Raw genomic sequence first — 9508 nt, 5'->3', positions numbered from 1 at the left:
CGTCCTGTCTGCCTGTCAGGGAAGGCAGGGTGCGATTCCAGTAGTCTACCTCTCTCCCTCGCTCTCCCTGATACTCCTCAACCCACTCACCTCCTCCCGGAGCTCTGTCACTAAGCAGAGGAGTTCCTCTCCCTGGGCGCACCTCCCACAGGTGTGCTCACTGCTGCCGCCTGGTACTGGCATACGAGCAGGGCACAGCCTGCAGCCTGACACCTGGCTGGCAGCGAGTTCCCACCACAGCTCTGTCTGGGAAGCTGCGTCAGTCGTGGTGGGTGCAGAGTTAATACTTCCCTGGTAAAGAATGTTGCGTTGCTGTACTATATGAGCTAGGTTACCTAATTAATGCAAAAATATCATTTCCCATGAAACTGATGAGGTATTTTTCAGAAAATGTCAAACATGAAATTTCCCTGAGAAAAAAACTTTTAACTGAGATAACTGAAACAGCAAGAAAATATATTTGCAAGTGCTCCTCCAGCCCCACTCCCCCAGGCCATCCTCCCCAGGCAGCAATCAGCCAGCAAAGCCATCTCAAATCAGGGCAAGCTTTCCTGTGCCAGGAGAATAGAGAAGGGGAGAAAAAGATACCCAGCTCCACATGTCCCCCAGAGCAGAGTACTGAAGGTGTGGTATAAGCTTAGGTTCACATCCCAGCTGGGCCATCCAGAAGCCTCCAAAGCCCACGTTACAGGGACCAGGCCACTGCACCAGGCTAGTCAGTTTCTGAAGGTCAACTAGTGCAAATGGTCAACTCTTCACCCACCGGGGGCCTTGCCTGAGATATGGCAGATCCCAGCTCATGTCTCTGTTTCAGTGAGCAGCTGAGGTTTTACCCAACGCAGATCAGCTGGAAAAGGAGCTGCTGCAAGTCAGTTAGGAGGGAACTTGCTTTAAGTGCCTCATCGGTCCAACAGAGGACCCACTTCTGAAACACCAGTGATGGGAACTGCCCATTGACGTGGTGAATTTTGGATAATTAGCCTATAAGCACCATATATAAGGCAAAGTGGAGTCAACAGCTACCAGGTTGGCCTTCGGGCTCTGTGCTTTGAGCTGGCTCCCCAGGGCACGCAGATCTCCATGCCTCGGGCAAGGCATCAGTCTGGGCTTGTGGGAGGATTTACCCTCTGAAGGTCTTACTTTGCCCTCAGGATGGAAAAGCGGGATAGGGTGGCACCTCGAAAGCTGTTGTAGGATGAGTCAATGATTTTCCACCCAGCTCTGATTGTTTTAAAGGAAAGTAGTTGTCTTTTTAGTCAAGACAACTGCTTTGTGTATTACATGAGCTGCTACATTTTGCAAACCAGTCATCTGGCTTTAGACATGCATTTTATGCCTTTACAGGGACCAAGGTCAATATCCACACAAAAAACCCCCCTTGACATCAGTGCCAAGCAATGTTCCTCAGGAGATCTAACCCTTGTTTCCTCAGCCAGGAACAAATTCAACAGGCACTATTTGGAAATTGAACCCCCCCTTGGCCTCCATGAGCACAGCTGATACAATATGTGCTCCTGGTAACAGGACATCCATTACTTCATGGCTGTGTAGTCCCCACCTAACTTAGTATTCACATGATGGCTGGATCTTGTCTTATTTAGATTTGTATCAAAAACAGATTTTAAAAAGTCTATTCCCAGCTTACCCATACAATATATTGAGCTGTGTTTTTAATGATCATATTTATAGTCCCAACTTTTGCAGTTTGTAAAAAACTGCCTCTCAGTCTTGTTTACAACATAAGATTTAGTAATAAATGTGAATTAAAAGTAAGGAGAGGGAAATGTATTTTGTATTCTGGCAAGGAAATTTCCCTTCAGTTTTATAAAGCATACACCAAGCTCCTTGAAATGTCCCTACTTCTGATACTGCAGCAGTCTGTGTCTCTTTGCTGCTTGATAAAGCCATGTCTTAGGTAATGTCAGTTCCACAAGGCTACACATATAAAAAGCTCATTGGAATAAGTCTTCCTTGCATGATCACCTTCAGATGAGAGTCCTGTAAATATATCAGCCACATGCCTGAGAAGGCTTTCAACATGGAGCTGCACCTCACTGTTTGCCAGAGATCTGAACTTGGATAAAAGCATTTTTGGAATCCTTTCTTGGCTCACACAACAAAACATTGCTCCATCTTTCATATGCTCAATGACCAGCATCAGTTTTGTGCCACAAACTTCATTATATAAAATGTGTAATGGCAGGGATGTTGCTCACAGAAAGGAAGAGAAATTAATGCTTTTTTTCAGTCACCTGTGGAATATCAGAATTCAGATGCAGGAGGGGGGAAGACAGAAGGGATGCAGTCCCTGTAGGAAACCAAAGTTATTCTCAGAACAGAAAAAGACATTAGAGTTCTGAAGTACAAAAAGGTACAGGAAGTCCAAAGGTAGTGGGAAAGACAGTGGGAGGAAGAGTTTCTCTTGATTAAACCAGTTACTGGAAAATATCTCCATCTACAAGTGAAGCTGAGGTGAGAAGGGAATGTTTAGCCACCCATATTTTATTTCCTCACAAATTTCAGTTTCATTGCTTATGTATACAACATTCCCCAGGGACCAGGCTCCTCCTTGGACAAAAAAATAGTCATTCTCTTCCTTTTCTCCAAATTTATCTGTACCATCCCAACATGCACCCCAAGTCATTTTCTTCTTCCTGGTTTAGTATCAAGATGTTTTCCAATCTACTGTAGCTCCCCTTCCTCCCCATGCATTGTGTAACCAACATCCATACATTACAGAACCACTTCGCACATTAGTGTGGCTAGTGTGGTTGAGCCACATACTCAATTAGAGCAGGAGAAACTCACGGGTTTAAGTCCAGAAGTATATGCCAACCCCTCCACTATTCCTCAAAGCCCTTCTTTGCGTTATATTCACAGTGGAGGGAAGATAAATAGGTGGCAGGCATGTTTAGATACAAATAAAGGGATTTTCTTAACACTGAAGACCAAACCTAACTGAAATTAATTTTTCAGTAGCTTGATGAGAATGGCTTTTTGGTTCTCCAAAAACCCAAGTGATTTTGAGCCATGGCCTTCTGCATTCAAAAAGGGTGCCTTGGAAAGACCAGATAAGTTTTGTTCAGCATCTCGGAGCTTTTTCAGTGGATGTAGGAACATCTTTGTCCAGCTATCACTAGTGTTTGTTTAAGGACATTTTTGAGGTGGGAAAGAGGCAATTATTCTCTCTTTCTGTGATTCAGGGACAGCATACATCAATAACAGAAATAGTTTTGTCTAGTGACCTCGGGGACTGCAAGGAAAGTAGATGATATTAATTTCACTGACACTTGGATTATCTTCAGGCTGTATTGACATTTTTCTCATCCTCTGTGTACTCCAAATACGCTGGCTATTTGATTTTCTTAATTGGGTTCCCATGAAAATAGGAGTTGAAATATTTTACAGCTCTTGAAAGGTTTTCTTGCCATTCAAGGATAAGGCTAAATATCAGAAATATATATTTTTACTATAGTTACAAAAATGCTGTCACCAAATAAGGTACAGTAAACCCAGGATAACAGCGTCATGATCTTGTCTGTCTCTCTGAAAGTGCCAGATAAGAGCTGGATTATCCAAACAACCCTTGAAGGGAAAGGACTGAAAAAAGGGCACCCCCCCTCTGAGTGACACAACAACCATTTCAAAGAGCTCTGACAACACTGATGCTGTATCCCGTTTGGCTTGTACCGATCTGGATTCCTCACTGAGAAGTGAGGACGACTGCCTCCCTCATCCTGAGGGCATTGCTTGTACTGTCAGCGAGAGCCGCAGAGAACAGACAGTGCTGGGAGCTGCTGCTGTCTTGGCTCTGGGCATCGTCTGGGACAGCCCACTGCTGTGGCTCATGCAAACCCCCTGCGGGGCCAAGGGCAGGGGCGATGCTTGACGTCAGATCTCAGAGGATCCCCACAAGGGCTCGGTCAGCTCTTCCTGCAGCATGCTGATTCGGGCTGTGGCAGAAGCCACAGGGGTCTGAAGCTCAGGTGTCTCGTAAGACTGGATCCTGCTCCCTCCTCCCCCAAGCAAAAAAAATCATTCATCTCTTGCCCAAAATATTTTCAAACAGTAACTGCTTGTTGCCATCAAACTGCTTCCTTGTATTGTTGTTTGCAATAAAGTTATAGCCATTGGTAATTTCAGCAATTGTCCAACAGTTGTGAGCACGACGCAGAACACAATTTAGCCTGTGCTGACATTGATTTTGCTGCTGAAACATTACTAGGATCTTGCTTTTGACCATAATTGGTAAGGCTGTAATTCAGACCAAGGGTAGACAAAGGACACAATTTTTATCTGGTTGGTTTTAGCATTATAAATGCACGTCAGCAGAGATAATGTCCAATTTTCACCCTGATTTTCTGTGCCCTGGATTTCTCTTTCCTTTTCATTTCTTATTCCAAATGAAATGTAACCATTTCCTTAAGTCACTCTCACACCAGCCTCTTGGACAAAGCAGATGAGGATGAGTTAAGGGTTCAGGTGGCAATATTATGACCAGGATCTCTGGCTGCCATTTTCTCCCCTCCCTTCTTGCTGGGTTTGTGGACTTTTCTTCCCTCAGTTGCTTGTTCCAGGTAAGGTGTGGGCTTTAGCTTCCAGTCCATTTACAACCCAAGTCTCCAGCGTGAGCCATGCAGGCTCAAGTGAGCTGGTTCAAGAATGCTGAGCTCAACAAACAGCTCTTGGAGGCTCCTGGGCGGGATGAAGGGCGACTTGCCAACAAAGCCAGAAGGATCCACTTGTAATTGTGCCTTACATTGTGGAAAGTTTGCTGAACACGACATATTCTGAACAAAATATTTACAACACACAGAGCCAGCATTTTTTAGTGAAACTTAAATCAAAACATTAGAGCTAACATAAGGATAGACCTGATTGCTGCAATTCATCAGTTGTTCCAGTCATTCTGCACATTTGTGTAATTAAGGAATCATTCCCCATGTGGTCACAGAGTAACTTTAATGTATTATTCTAAGATTCACAGCCTTGCCTTTTACTGCAATGCACAGCTAAATCAGTATATTTGAGTTACTAGGGACTTAGACTCCTGAGCTACAGATGCCCCAGCTTTCATTGTTTAAGATGTGACCGATCCCAACTCCTGCCTTGCAGAGGTGGCAAAATAAGCACATGCATAGTCTTCAGCTGCATCCATTGACTGTGCAAACCCACCTTTGCTGATGATTTCAGTAAATGTGCCAGCCTGGGAACCGCAGCAGCTAAGAAGCCAGCACATGGTCACCTCTACATGCCCTGCTATTGTAGCAACCACAAAAGGTCCCACCAGAACAGGGCAAAGAACTGGTGACCTTAATAATTTACTATAGCACCAGAACTTAGTACTGAAATGTTAAAAATGTCCTCTCTCATTTCAGTTGGTTCACATCCCATGTGGAGGTCAGGGGGCTGATTTCTCACCCAGGACTTTGGAGAGTCTAATCCTCACTTTTGCCTTGTCAGTTTGGGTAACAAGTTGGGGTTTTATTAAAAAAAAAAAAAAAAATTATAAAAGCTACTCTGCCAACTTCATGTAGATTTTTATTGACTCCTACATTTTTGCATCTCGGCTCTCCATATATGAAAACCCAAATAACTAATCAAGATATCCCTTCTCACATCTTTTGGGATTATAAATAGGGAAACATTCAGAAGCATTAATATAAAATACCTAACAGCATAAATAACATCAATACACTTTGAATACTGTGTGCCAAATCTTATGTGGAGACTCTCATTTGCAACTAAGACATGGCTAGGTTGTTGTTTATGTTTCAGCCTTGGTGTTTGGACTTCTGTTATCCTTGGAAAGGTCTGTGAAAAGTTAACAAGAAAACCAAGTCTTTTGTCAATGGATTGAACTCACTGCCCAGGATGCCAAACCCCACTGAAAAATATTTAAGACTTACTAAATCAGCAGTAATTTTCCACCAGTTTTAGTCTCCGTGTGCAGATTCAGTGAGCTTTAGCCCATGATGTTGACTCAAGAGACTTCACTGAATTCCTTTCACTTTCCGAAGTGCATCTTATTCACAAGCCTTAGTCTGTCATATTTACCTTTGGAACTAGTTTAATTATATATTTTATATTGCCTACCATGAAAGGGATTTTCAGTGCTAAGCTAATACAGTTTTATGGATGTTGAAGGCATGGTAAGGTCTATTAGGTGTCAAGGCTATAATAACAAATTAAAACAGTGTCAAGATCAAATCCCCAGAAACTATGGACTATAATACAGTGCTTCATATCTGTAAACTCCTCTCCCAGATGAACTGATTTTAATGCAATATGAAAAATCAGAAATAAGTGACAAGTTTACCTCTACAGAGAGAGCACAGGGTACTAATAGACCTATGGTAGAGGTCAAACCTTCAAGAGCTTCTCCTCTCCTTGTTTACGGCACAATTTAGCCCATCCCTGAAGTAGCCAGACGTTTTTCCAAAATATCAGAACCCTTTTTTTTCCCCCAGAAGATCCTTATACATCCTTATCTGTAATTTGTGGTGATTTTTGATGGTTCTTTCAGAAAACCTTTCCCTAGCGTGTCAAATGGGACTCTGATTTTTTATATCTGCTTGTCTTGCTATTCACGTGCGTACCTTGCTCCCACTGGTTACGTTTCTGGCCAGAAGAACATAGAGGCAGTGTTATGTCAATTTTACTGGGGCTCCAGTCCCAGAAGCAGCGCACTCTCGAGCACAGAGTAGAACAACTCTACACCTGCTCCAAATTGGACTGGCTCCTAACAGCCTTTCCACAAGCCAAAGATTGCCTCAGCACACTGCAGGGACCACAAGACAAGGCTGCTGGCTCTGTTCCACCTGGAATTTCTGAGCCAGCTAGGAGAGAAGTCTTTCCAGGTGCTTAGAGATGTTGATGAATTGTAAGTGGTGGGTTGTGGGGAGGACCTTGTCCAAATGACCATTGAGCATACACATATTTAGGGGATAGGAATGAGTTCTTGTGTTACCATTTTTCAGCTTTTGCCTTGGTATCCTGGCCATCAACCTAACCTGAGCACTCAGAGTGCTGTTTTCCCATATTTCTTTTACTTGATCTTGTTGTCCCTTTCTGCAAAGTGCCATTGTCAGAAACCATTAGCTACAAAGCTATTATATGAAAACCTCACCAATCATTGCTTTATGAAGACTATCCAGTCCTTAAATCTTAATTGAGGAATAAATCATTGCACAGTTTAGCATTCTCCTTGTAAAGTGTACCCAGTGATGGGGGAAAAAATGGGACAAGTTTTCAACTCTGTTCTCAGGTATTTTATTAAGAGAATGTAAAAAGAGTAATAAAGCAAGGAAGGCATGAAATAGTCTGAAACTAATGAGAAATGCTTGGTTATGATTCACCTCTGCTGCAACATTAGAAACGGAGCAAAATTCAGCCCCTATATCATTGTCTGCATGTAAAGGCCAGATAAAGACCTTTTCTCTCCAAATTTCCTGTCCAAGAATATATAGTAGTATTAGAAGCTGGTGACAATTTGTTTCCCCAAAACATTAATTAAATGTTGGTAAAACTGGAAATAGATTTAGAGGTCACTTACTCATAAAACTTCTTGGGGAAGAACCCACATGGGGATATCTGCACACACCAGAGTATGCTTTTTGGTTTTAACCCTTCTTCCACCACTCTCACTGGTATAAAATGTTGATTTTAATGATGTGATTCCTGTGCTACATCTTGATGAAGTCAGAATGAAATACTGTGTCTCCCTCACAATTAATAAGTAAACTCTTTAAAACCAACAAGAGTCAAATAGGTATCATCAACTAATGCTATGAGAGTGTTCCATAAAAATCTAGCTGTCTTTGTTACATTAAGACATGGTAATAATTTATTATTGCAACAGAAAGCTTTGCACACCAATGCAGTTAAAATATAGATGGAAAATTAATCTGCATTTAGTAACTAAGAGCAGAATTCTGTTACAGTGGAGTGACTGCAAATTTGTATCCTTTAACTGCACTAATGTCAAAGACTTGTTGACCCTAATCCTTCTGATTTTTTCTGCAAGAATACAGAACTATCTGCCTTGTACTTTTGCCACACAATCTATTGAGTATACCACCTTATTGTAGGTATTATATTTTTTATAATATTAATTGCATAGAGATGTAGACTTCAGAAATACTGGGAGAAGAGAGGAGCTAAACCTAATATCTACTTATACCATTTCATAAAATGATTTTTATTACTAAGAATGTCAGTGGCAGATTTGGAAAAACTTTAATCTCCACTTAAAATAAAGGAAAAGGCAAAGAGTAGATATTGCATGTAGAAATTCCCAAATTATAGTCCTGATGTCTACATTTACTCCTGTTCATCAAGTCATTGAGGTCCCAGGTTCCTTAATTAATTGGGATTGCTTGGCATCCAGATGCCCATCAGACAGTGCTAATTACCCTCACTGCTGAAAATACAGATGTCAGCACCCAGTGCTCCATCCCCACAGGGAGAAGTGCCTTGCCACCACCCACCCCGAGTCAGGCTGACACCTTTCTGTCTGACCTAACCAGAAGACAGCAACCTTATTACAACTATCCTAAATTTTGAGGTCATTTAGATTTTGCAATCAAGGTTAGTCAAGCTTAATACAAGTATAGGGGAAATAAAAGCCTTTAGTTGCATTTCCTCCACTCCATGACCTCCCTCCAGCAGTCCTGCCCTGGCTGGCAGTGCCAGCGTGTCTACTATTGTCAGGAAGCTGCATTCCAGAGCATCAAGATCCTCCCCCCTTATTCCTATCCAGGCTTTACAGTGCAAAAAGAAAGGAGGGATGGAGGAGGGATGCCAGCAACAAGTTTTCTGCCAGCTTTTACTCCTGTCCATTGATCTGCACGCTGTGGAATGAAAAGCTTCTTTGACTTCCTACGACATGCGTACATAGAATGATTTATTAAAACTTATACATAGACTGAAAAACAAGTGTCCTTAGATGGGTTGCACTGCTAATTCAGCTTTGACACTAATTTATTGAATCCAGTTTGATTTCACAAGTTAGATGATGTTTTAATTCCTCAGAATTCTCAAAAGGATGAATGACAGATAAAGAAGTGAGCAGGGTGTGCCATCCCAAATTACCTATTATCTGCAACTCTGATCCTAGAAAATTTTTGTTAGAAAAAAAGTAGCATATCTGAGAAAGAAGCACTCATTTTTTCTTGACAGCTAGAATCTATAAGATTCCTCTCCATAATCATTAAACAAGTACCAATATCCTTCATAGTGTACAATATAATTACTAAGATTGACATCTGATCCTTTAAGTGCATATAGTATGCAGACAACTTTGAAGCATTTTGCACTGAGGTAATGCAACTTGATTCTGAAATTTGTTCATAAATTACTATATTTAAAATCATTTAAAAGGAAAAAGTGAAGAAAAGTGACTTATCTTAATCAGATTGGCTATTTTTTCAGTCATCATGTTATACTCCAGATAAACTGTTGTTGTGGTTTCACCTCAGTTGGTAACTGAGTACCACACAGCCACTCA

At 41.6% G+C, this 9508-nt stretch overlaps 1 protein-coding gene across 1 annotated transcript in view; it reads left to right on the top strand.

The window, feature by feature from the left end:
• Nucleotides 1–9508, top strand: part of GRM5 (glutamate receptor, metabotropic 5) — a 250389-nt gene that overhangs the window by 239246 nt on the left and 1635 nt on the right. The window lies entirely within an intron of this gene.

Source organism: Pygoscelis adeliae, unplaced genomic scaffold (assembly GCF_000699105.1).
Source record: "Pygoscelis adeliae isolate BGI_AS28 unplaced genomic scaffold, ASM69910v1 Scaffold141, whole genome shotgun sequence".
In the NCBI taxonomy this organism is placed as follows: domain Eukaryota; kingdom Metazoa; phylum Chordata; class Aves; order Sphenisciformes; family Spheniscidae; genus Pygoscelis; species Pygoscelis adeliae.
The sequence above is the reverse complement of the archived record's forward strand: the minus strand, read 5'-3'. Positions and strand labels throughout refer to the sequence as shown.